The following is an 11,582-nucleotide window of genomic DNA, read 5'->3' as shown; positions in this document are numbered from 1 at the left end:
TCTCTCTCTCTCTCTCTCTCTCTCTCTATATATATATATATATACAGCAAATGGTGTAGTGGTTATGTCATTGGACTCCCATGTAGTCCACCGTGGTTCGAGTCCTGGACCCAGCAGCTTAAAATTCATGCCAGGTACGTGTGCCTGCATACCCAAAATCCCAAGAGGAGTTGCAGGAGAAGGGATTGTAGCATGGCCAACCCCCTGGGGAGTTATTTCTCACTTTCTGTCTCTCTGTCTCTCCGGCGAGTGCACATGCCCTGTAGCAAAAATCCCTTTCTCTCAAAAAAAAAAATATATATATATATTATACCTAACAGAGAACATTATAAATTAATGATATATCTGATATTTCTGAATATACACAGTAATTTATAAAGGCATAAATTCTCTCACAAATATATTATAAATTCCATATGATTCTAAAGAAATAGTACGTAAAGTTATTTGATGGAGAGAGGAATAAGGCAAAGTTCTAAAGTGAATGTGAAGAACTATAGTGTAGGCAGAATAAGCAGGAAGTGGTGAAAAAAGTATTATGAGACATGAATTGCACTGTCAGATATTAACATGTATAAAACGATGATAACTAAAATAATATGGTACAAACATAAAGTTAATCAGAGAGATAATTAGGACAGTAAAATAATGGAAGATTTTATTTAGGGCCATTGTGATAGGTATAGAGACCACTGAAAAGGGGTCTTACAGGAAGGGAGAGAGAGTGTAAGTAGTAGAAGGCTCAGTTGGTAGAAAAGTATAAAAAAAAATCAGGGGGTAAAGAGGATTCTGGTTAAACAGATCTAACAGGATTCTTAAGGAAGGCAGATCAGTGTGATCAGAGATCAGTTGGGGGATGGTGGAGGATGAGGAATTTGATCAGATATCAAGGATGGGGGGTTCTGACTAACTAAACTAACTTAGCAGAATTCTTTTGCTGAAGCTAGATTTTACAAGGAGGTGGACAGATGGGCCTGGGAGAAGCTTCAGAAGACAAGTTTTGGCCAAGCAAGGAATCTTTGGCAGTGCCCGTCTCATAAGGAAAGAAAACATTCGTTTTTCCTTTGAACACTGTAAGTCCAATTTCTCATTTGGTTACCTTCCGTTCATTAAGGACCAGCTGAATCACCTGTTTAGACTTAGTAGTAGAGATTATCTCTTGGATAGTATGAGCCATAGGCCTTTGATAAGGGGAGTGTTTTTTTTTTTTTTAATTAAAAAAAGATAAAAAAAAGATAGGAAGAAAGAAAGAAAAATGAAAGACAAAGATTAATAACAGAAACTGTAAACTCAGGTTCTGATCCAAAGGTAAAGCTGTCAAGAAGCTATTGATAGTGATTGAATGTTTAAAAAAATAATAATCTGGAAAAAAATGAGAAGCTATTGGATGATGATGATGGGGATTTTAATGTCTTTGTATTGACTGATATGAATGGTAATACACTGTATAGTTATATGTGATTCAATGTAATATAAACAAAATTATGCTAATAAAAAAATATAGGATTGAAGTTAAAAAAAAGAAGCTATTGAGAAGCTATTGCGATACTGAGATTGAAGCATCTTCAGTTGTAGTGAGGACAGGCAACAGGGCATATTTTCCTGGTTGCTGTTCAGATATCATGAAGGTTATCTATAAATGAGCTGTCGTGATTTCTCTAAAGTTTATATCAGGTTGTTTAGCTTCTGGAAACCAGTAGTTTTTATAGTGATTTCAAGTCAGAAAGATGGAAGAAAATTTGAAATATTAGTTTGGAGAATTATAGCCAGATATTGGGGGAAACTAGGATTCCAATATCCAGTCCAGATTCCAAGTTAATAATAAAACCTCGAAGGAAAAAACAGGGGGAGGGAGGTAAGACTATTGAGTGGACTATACTTTTCTTCTGAAACACAGTATTTCTCTCTAAAGTCACTTCCATTTCTATCAAAGCTAATACAAATAAAGCTGACATTTTTTTTTTAGCAAAATAAGTTTAATCTCATTACACTCAGCTTGATTATTTACATAAATGTAGCAATAAAGTATTTGAAAATATTTTCTCCTATTCTGTGGGCTGTCCATTTATTTATTTATTTGTCAGTTACCTTTAAACTGCAGAGTTTTCTTTGTTTTTTTCTTGAGAAAGATTTTTGCTATAGGGTGCATGCACTTGCTGGAGAGACAGAGAGACAGAGAGAGAGAAATCAACCCCCAGGGGAGATAGCCATGCTATAATCTCTTCTCCATTCTCCTCTTGGGATTTTGGGCATGCAAGCACACACACCCGGCGTGAGTTTTAAGCTGTTGGGTCTGGAACTCAAACTACACTTAACTACATGGGAGTCCAGCAATGTAACCATTATACCATCTGCTGGTTCCTAAACTGCAGTTTTTAAAGGTAACTGACAATTCATCAACTATCATAAACCCCAAAAGGTCCTATGTTCCCTCATAACACAAACTAACTCTTGGTACCCACTCCAAACAATCTCTGATCTGTTTTGAAATCTGCTTCCTTAAAGTTTGATTATGTGATATTTAGCATGAGTAATTCTATTTTGGTTTGTTGGGCCTTGTGCAGGACTGTCCAAACAATGGTCAAAACATAATTTATGTTTAACACAACAGTTATGTAAAGCTATCCACAGGAATACTCAGAGGAGAAAGATGGGCAAGAACATAATTAAATAGAGTCATAAGTATATTTCTTATCGACTTAGCAAAAAAGGATTTAAACATGCTACATACACCGTGGCATCATGTCAACACTCAAAAAGTTTTGAACTTTGGAGCATTTCAGATTTTATATTGTCAGATTAGAGATGTTCAACCTGTGTAATCAAATAGGCGAATGAAATATATAGGCCATTCTTGTGGAAATTTGACATCTATTACAACGGTAATATAAGATAAAGGGGCAAATAGATTATATCATAAATAAAAATTTCAGGATAAGACAGAGGCTGCTTGTGGGATAAAGTAGTCAGACAAGTCTGATTTATTACAAAATTGATTAGATTTGCAGGGGCTTAGGCATGGAAAAGTAAATCAAGTCAGTGTAATGCAGATAGAGATGCAGCTGGGTAATAAGCTACTTAGCAGGACCATGAGAAGACCACCCTGATTGCTGAAAAGGTTACCTTGGGAAATAGACTTAAAGAATGTGAAGAAGAGCAAAGGATACTAAGATGGAGTAATTATCCTAGTGTAAGAAGATTTTTAAAATGTGTCAGGAAATAATGCATTGAACTAAAAACTTTGAGGATAATTAAAATAATTGGTGGGTAATTATAAGTTCATTTAAATACTAAAGTTGCTTAACAAATGATGTGAGTGATGTGGTTTTATCCCTTAAGTCATAAAGTTGTTAATGAGCCTAATTATTTTAAATTACCATAAACATTATTTCCCCAGAGACTGTTTGTAAAAGAAAAAGGTAACATGATATTCTGTTGGAAGTTGAAGGCAATTATGTTTCTTTTATTTATTGTCATCTAATAGTTTAAAAATGTTTGTGAAGGGCTTCAAATTTTTGTCAGCTGAGTATATTCCTTTGTAGTAGCAACAGAGATGGACCAACCCTAGGACTATGAAAATGGTGCAGGAAAAATGAATAAAAAAATGCTAGTTACCTGCTATTGCAGAGTAATAAAGTTGACTGATTTATCTATTTTTTACTATAGGGCATGTAAGCACCCCAGAGACAGACAGGGAGAGAGAAAGTGAGAATCACCTTTCAGGGAGAATGGCCATGCCGCAGTCCTTTTTCCTTCATTTTTCTCTTGAGATTTTGGACATGCATGTACACATGCCCAGCATAATTTTCAAGGCACTGTGTCTGAGACTTGAACCATGGGGTCAGTCAAGTATGTAGGATCTAGCTCCTTAACTTCCATGCCATCTGCTGGCCTCTAAAGTGGAGTGTTTATAATTTAAAAATTAAAAAACCTTGATATAATAAAAATCAAAATAATAAATGATTTACATCTTGGTGAGGTCAGTGTTATGTATATTTTGTATGAAATGTACTTGTTTCTTTCAAAATGTGGGTGGAGGGGTCAAACATAGCAAAGAGAAAACTTTTACAAGGGCTCATTGTATTTTCCTCTTGGTGTAAACGTTAAATGGAGGGCGCTGTGGCTCACCATATCATTTCCTCTTTGTTTGGAGCCATTGTGCTCTAATGGGAAAAATGCTAACAGAAGGCCTAGTGACGCAGTGTCAGTTCTCCACCCTTTCACCAAAATCTTTCCCTCGGAATGTTTACTGTAAGTCAGACTTCTGTACTGAACAAAGAAACTAGAATTTGATTCCATTATTCAAAAAAAAAAAAAGAAAAAAAATACAGGCTCTCAAGCTCTTTCCATGGGTGGATTCTCAATATTCACCACTAACAATATGTCTTAAAATAAGTCCATATTTCAAGATCAAATTTGCAAATTTGGTTCTGTTTTTAATTAAACCAAACTATTTCTCAGTGAATGAGAAATTAACGGTTAAAGTGAATGATTAGAATAAGAATTGGCTCTTGTAAAACTGGTAATCCCAAATTCTTTGATCTGGCTACCACTAAACTCCTACTACAACTACTGAGACTAACTCAATCTAAAATTAATCAAATCAATCATGTCAAGAGAAGAAACACCATCAGAAGCTTCATTTGCAAGACCATGAGATACTAATACAATTTATGGAAGGTTCAAATTATTTAGTACCTTGGAAAGACCTGTTATTTTTTTTTAATAATTATTTAATTTTATTTACCATTATTATTATTACTTTTACAATTTTCTATAGGGCACATGTTCTCACCAGAGAGAGAGCGAGAGAAAGTAAGAAAGTAAGCTGCCAGGTTCATGACTCGAACTGCTGTCTTCACATGAGAGTCCAGAGTCTTAACGCTACCTGCAGGCCCCAAGACCTGTCCATCTTAATTTCATGATCCTTCCTCAGGGAGAAAGACTGAGTGCTACTACAACATGATCTAAGGACCAATTTTTTTTTAAAAAATAATCGGCTCCATTATATTATAGTGGAAAGTGCATGGGGAAGAACAGATGGTATGTAAGAGATTTTTTTTTTTTTTTTAGAGGTTTTTGCTATAGGGTGCTTGCACTCGCCAGACAGGCAGAGAGAGACAGAGACAGAAAGCGAGAAATCACCCCCTGGGGGGATGGCCACGTTGCAATCCCTTCTCCTCCATTCTCCTCTCGGGATCTTGGGCACGCATGCACACGCCCCTGCGTGAGTTTTAAGCCACCCGGTCTGGGACGCGAACCACGGTCGACTACGTGGGAGGCCAGCGACATAGCCATTACGCTAACTACTGGTCCCAAGAGTGTTCTTTAAACATCAAAGATCAGGAGAAACTCCTTTTTTTTTTGAGAGGTTTTCGCTATAGGGTGCGTGTGCTCGCCAGACAGACAGAGAGAGACATAGAGACAGAAAGCGAGAAATCACCCCCCAGGGGGGATGGTCACACTGCAATCCCTTCTCCTCCATTCTCCTCTCGGGATCTTGGGCACGCATGCACACATGCCGGGCGTGAGTTTAAGCCACTGGGTCCAGGACTCGAACCACGGTCGACTACGTGGGAGGCCAGCGACATAGCCATTACGCTAACTGCTGGTTCCCAGGAGAAACTCCTTAGAATCTTTTAAAAATGTATCCTTTTTTTCCTTTTCTTTTTGCCTAAATAGATTTGGGCTTAATAATATCACAAGTGTTTGCTTGTGCTATTGGTCCGTGGAGCCACCTTTTGCGTAGCAAGAAGGCATAGAATACAGAGCTTTTGGTTCCTCCATCAGGATGTGATTTTAGTACCTGTACTCTTGGCTATAATATGATACATGAACACCAATCTCATAGAATCACTGTGTTTCTATATCCTTTAGTCATTCAGTTTGGGCCATAGAGTGCATACAATTTGTATATATTACATGGAGATATACAATGTCTCTCTTTCATAGCCTGGCTTGCTTCACTCAGCAGTAAATCTTCCATATTCCTCCACTTTCTGTCAAAGGCCAGGGTCTTGCTTTTTATCGCTGAGTAGTATTCCATAGAGTATATGTGCCACACTTTTTCAATCCATTCATCTGTTCATGGGCATTTAGGTTGGTTCCATGTCTTAGCAATTGTGAATTATGCCACAATAAACATTGATGTGCAAGCACTTTTCTGACTAAGGCTTCTTCTGTCCTTTGGATAGGCACCAAGGACTGGGATTGCTGGATCAGCTGGATCATATGGTGGTTCTATTTGTAGATCTTTGAGGAATCTCCAAAGAGTTCTCCACAGTGGATGAACCAATTTACATTCCCGCCAGCAATGTAAGAGAGCGTTCCCCTTTCACCACACCCCTGCCAGCACTTATTGTTTTTTTTTTTTAAATCTTAGTAATTCTGACTGGGGTTAGATGGTATCTCATTGTGGTTTTGATCTGCATCTCCCTTACAATGAGGGATGTTGAGCATTTTTTCATGTCTTTTGGCTATTTGTATGTCATCCTTAGTGTTTTTTTCAACTAATTCTCCTAGCTTTTAATAGGGTTGATCATTTTTTTGGACAGTCGCTTGAGTTCCTTATATATTCTGGTTATCAGTCCCTCGTCTGATGCATAGCTTACAAAAATATTTTCCCATTTTGAGGGCTGTTAATTCACACTAATTACTATGTCTTTCGCCATGCAGAAACTTTTTAATCTGATGTAATCCAATTTGTCTATTTTGGGATTGTTGACTGTGCTCTGGGGGTCTTACTTAAGAAGTCTTTGCCTACCCCAATGTCTCCCAGAGTTTCTCCAGTGTTTTCCAGCAGCAGCAGTTTTATAGTTTGAGGTCTTAGGTTTAGATCTTTGATCCATTTTGAGTTGATTTTTGTCAATGATGAGAGGTAGGGGTTCTGATTCATCTTTCTGCAGGTGGAGAGCCAGTTTTTCCAGCACCATTTGCTAAAGAGGTTTTCCTTTTCTCAAATGGAGTGAATGCTACCCGCTGTCAAAAACCAGTTGGTTGTATGAGAATTTATTTCTGGGGACTCTATTCTATCCCATTGGTCCTGTCTGTTTCTGTGCCAGTACCATGCTATTTTAATTACTACAACTTTGTAGTATATTTTTGGGTCTGAGAGTGAGATGCCACTCACTCCATTCTTCTTGTGTAGGAATGCTTTAGCAATATGAGGTCTTTTATGATTCCAGACAAATTGTATGATTGTTTTTTTCTAGATCTGTGAAGAATGTCTCTGGTGCTTTGATTGGGATTGCATTAAATATGTAAAATTAATTTAGGTAGTATTGACATTTTAATTATATTAATTCTTCCAATCCAGAAACATGGGATGTCTTTGCACTTATTTTTTTTTTGATCATAAAAACTTCCTCTTTAATCAAGGCTTTGAACATGGAACAGATTTCTTGAATAAAATGAAAAGCTTCCAATACATTGAAATTTAAATCCACAAGTTACCATACATAAAACACCCAGCGGGAGAAAAACAAAACAAGTTTAAATGACCCCTGGAACAACCATGGTCTTAGTTTCAGATGCTTCTTCCATCTCTCAAACACATTCTTCTGGAGACAGATGGCACCATGGCTCCTGGGGTCACACTCAGTGGCCCATAGAGCACTCCTCTAGCTGGGCTCCAGTGGTTTGGGTTCTACTCAAGAAGCAAAGCAATAATCAGCACATTCAAACAGTGTATTGAACATCCTTTAAATATCAAAGTGAGAAAGAGGAAGGCAACATAATCAGGTTATCAGAAAGATGTTAGAAAGTAAGGACAGCTTGTAGAGCTGGATGCTGAAAAGGGGCTTGTCGGCTTCATTTGTTTGGCTTCTTGGGTAGTGGCCTCCGGAACAGCAAGATGTGAGGCTCTGGTTCATGGATCATATAATGGACTCATCCCTGACTCTGTTGAACATCAAGATTCCTCCATTCAGATTCAGACATCAAATGGGTTTTAGGAACTAGCTTGGCTATGTCCTGGGGCAACATGACATGCTGGTACTCAAACTCCTCATCATCGTATTTGTCCAAATAGCAAATTTGTTTGTGCGACATGACGGCTCTGCTGTAGTCCAGCTCCCCACACTTCTCTATGTCATTCTCAATTTTTATTTTTATTTTTTTATTTTTTGCTTCTCATAGTTTTCCTTGTGGAGATCTTTAACTTCTTTGGTTAAATTTATTCCTAGATACCTTAAAGTTTTTTTGGCTATGGTAAGTGGAATTACTTTTTTTCAGTTCTAACTAAGTATACCTTCTGTTTGTATATAGAAATGCTATAGATTTCTGTATGTTGATTTTGTATCCTGCAACTTTGCTGTATTCATGCATTACTTCCAGGAATTTTTTCATGGATACCATTGGGTCTTCTCTGTATGCAATCATGTCATCTGCAAATAGAGACAGTTTCACCTCTTCTTTTCCTATTTTAATGCCTTTTATTTTATTCTCTTTTCTGATTGTGTTGGCAAGAACTTCCAGTACTATATTGAAAAGGAGTGGAGAGTAGGCATCCTTGTCTTGTAGTACCCGTTTTTAGTGGAAAAGCTTTCAGCTTTTCTCCATTCAGGATGATATTCACTATGGGTTTTTCATAGATAACTTTTATTGTATTAAGAAATGACTCTTCTATGCTGATTTTGCTGAGAGTCTTGATCATGAGGGAATGTTGTATCTTATCAAATGCTTTTTCTGTATTAAATGATATGATCATATGGTTTTTATCTTTCTTTTTGTTAATGTGGTGTATTACATTTATGGTTTTGCTTATGTTGAACCAACCTTGCATCCCTGGAATAAAGCCTACCTGGTTGTGATGTATAATCTTTTTTCTATGTGGTTGGATACAATTTGCTAGTATCTTATTGAGAATCTTTGTGTCTATATTCATCAGAGATATTGGTCTTACATTATTTTCTATAACCATTTTCTTTATCTGACTTGGAAGTTATAAATCCCATTTCTATTTTTCTAGAGGCCAATCTAAAAATATTTAAGCATATTTTTTATCAGCATATAGAATATATTGCTATCTCTATTCTTTCCCCAAATAAAGAATCTTAAAAAGTTAATTTTTCTTTTTTCTAAACTTCCATTTCCCACCACCACCAAGGTTGTCATTATTTGGGATTTTAGTTCAAGATTATTTAGATTTCTTGGGATCAACAGGTGGCGTGGTGCTTAAGGCACTGGATACTCCCACATGGCTGACCATGGTTTGAGTCCTGGACCTGTTGGCTTGTTTTTTTCCTTTCAGAGTCCTGGACCTGTTGGCTTGTTTTCTCACTTCAACTCTCTCTCTCTCTCTGTGTCTCTCTCTGGTCAAATTAAAATAAATGAATGAATAAAATTAAATAGATAATAAAAAAATTTATTTAATTTCTTTTACACTGAGATTTAAATATATACATATATTTAACTAGTTTCTTTACTCTTCATTGTTTTTTCCCCATTACTACTAATATATGTATGTATATATGTATTCATAATGTCTATTTTACATACTCCAATTTCACTTTTTTCATGTATGGGTGTGAGTTTTGCCAAAAGCATATGATTGTGTAGTTACCACCACAATCAAGATACAGAATCATTCTGTAACCCAAGTAATCCTTTTTGCCCCATTCTAGTCAATCTTTCCCCTACCGTAGCCTCTGACAATCTGTTTTCTGTGCTTGTGGTTTTTACTTTCATAGAATGTCATACAAATGGAACCATATAGCATGTAGCCTTTTGAATATGGCTTCTTTCACTTAGCACATGCATTTGAGATTCATACATATGTTATACATACTAGTAAAAGAGTTTCTTTTTATTGTTGAGTAGGATTTCATATATATGATATATTATATTGGTATCCCTAGTTTCTCTTGGAAACACTTTTTACTTTGCTGTAAGAATTATTTTAAAGTGAGTCTATAGTTGGTAGGACTTAAGTGTTCTTATTTGTATAAAGGTATTTTAAATTTAACTTGCATCTCAATGATATTTTGACAGGTACTCATTTTGTTTTAATATCATTTTTCTCAAAACTTTGTAGGTATTTTTGTACTCTCCAGCATCAAGTACTGCCTAACTCTATACACTCTTATGCCAATCTGATTCTAGTTCCTTTATATACCTTTTCTGTAAAGACTTTTATTCCCTGAAACTTTCAGAAATTTCTCTTTATTGTTTGAATTCTCAGGTTGCACCAAGATGTAAGCCTTTACTCGTGCTTGGCCCTTGGTGGGTCGTTTTCACCTGGCCATTTGTGTTTTCATTCAATTTTGCAAAGTGTTCTTTGCTCTCTTTTCCTTCATATTCTCTTTCTCAAACTCCTTTTAGAATAAAGCACTATATGAATTACCTTTTATGTCCTTCAACATTTCTCTATTTTCTACCTCTCTATATTTTTGTTCTACTTTTGAATGCTATGCTAGTCCAAATCATTTATTCATTCTTTAACTACATTAGGTACTTAACTAATCTGCTGTTATTTGCTCAGGCATCAGATTCTTGATTACTAAGAACCATTTATGTTTTCTGCTCCTTTTTTAATTTTATTTCAGGTACTTTTATACATTCAAACACGTTATTTAGTTTGCGAAGTGAATATTCCAACATGTTTACATTTCTCCCCAGTCCAATTGATAATACTATATCTTCAACAGATAGTACCCCATTTTTTGTCCCATTAATACTTTGTCTCTCCATTTTTCTCCTTAACGTTTTTCCTTAGACTGTATTCCTTCACCCATGCTATTCCCACACTATATCTGGTATTTACAACCATTAACTGTGTTTCTATATCTTTTAGTCATTCAGTTTCGGTCATAAAGTGCAGAAACTCGGTTTATATTAAGTGGGAACATACAATGTCTCTTCTTCATAGCCTGGCTTGCTTCACTCAGCAGTAAATCTTCCATATTAATCAACTTTTTGTCAAAAGCCAGGGTCTTGTTGGCTTTTTATGGCTGAGTAGTATTCCACAGAGTATGTGTGCTATAGTTTTTCTTTTCTTTTCGTTTTATTTTGTTTTTCACACACATACAAACACACACACATACACACACACATATATACATATACATGTATGTATGTATATATATATAATTTACCCCTATGTCTGACCCTCTGCCCTTTCCCATCCTCTTCTCACACTATCTCTGGTGTCTACAGTTGTCTTCCATTCCTTTTCTCCCCACATTTTATTGATCACACAATTTCTTAAATAATCTAACTACTTTCAATAGCAAGTTCAGCTGGTAATGTCAAGAAAAGCAGTTTTGAATTGGTAAGGAAATTTGCTTAAAACTTAAAGGTTGGAAACAGGTTAGTATTCTGTTCAAATAGTAGGTACTTGAACCTATTGACAGCTCAAGACAGGATAAAAACTCTTTTTTTTTTTTTGAGAGGTTTTCGCTATAGGGCGTGTGCTCTCGCCAGACAGAGAGAGACATAGAGACAGAAAGCGAGAAATCACCGCCCAGGGGGATGGCCACGCCGCAATCCCTTCTCCTCCGTTCTCCTCTTGGGATCTTGGGCACGCACGCACATGCACCTAGCGTGAGTTTTAAGCCACCGGGTCCAGGATGCGAACCGTGGTC

General features: G+C 36.4%; 1 protein-coding gene and 1 pseudogene across 2 annotated transcripts in view; both read right to left on the bottom strand.

The window, feature by feature from the left end:
* Nucleotides 1-11,582, bottom strand: part of FAM227B (family with sequence similarity 227 member B) — a 207,039-nt gene that overhangs the window by 38,198 nt on the left and 157,259 nt on the right. The window lies entirely within an intron of this gene.
* LOC102482528 (cyclin-dependent kinases regulatory subunit 1 pseudogene) lies at nucleotides 7,809-8,049 on the bottom strand (annotated as a pseudogene).

Source organism: Tupaia chinensis, unplaced genomic scaffold, assembly GCF_000334495.1.
Source record: "Tupaia chinensis unplaced genomic scaffold, TupChi_1.0 Scaffold146140_1, whole genome shotgun sequence".
Classification (NCBI taxonomy): Eukaryota; Metazoa; Chordata; class Mammalia; order Scandentia; family Tupaiidae; genus Tupaia; species Tupaia belangeri.
The sequence above is the reverse complement of the archived record's forward strand: the minus strand, read 5'-3'. Positions and strand labels throughout refer to the sequence as shown.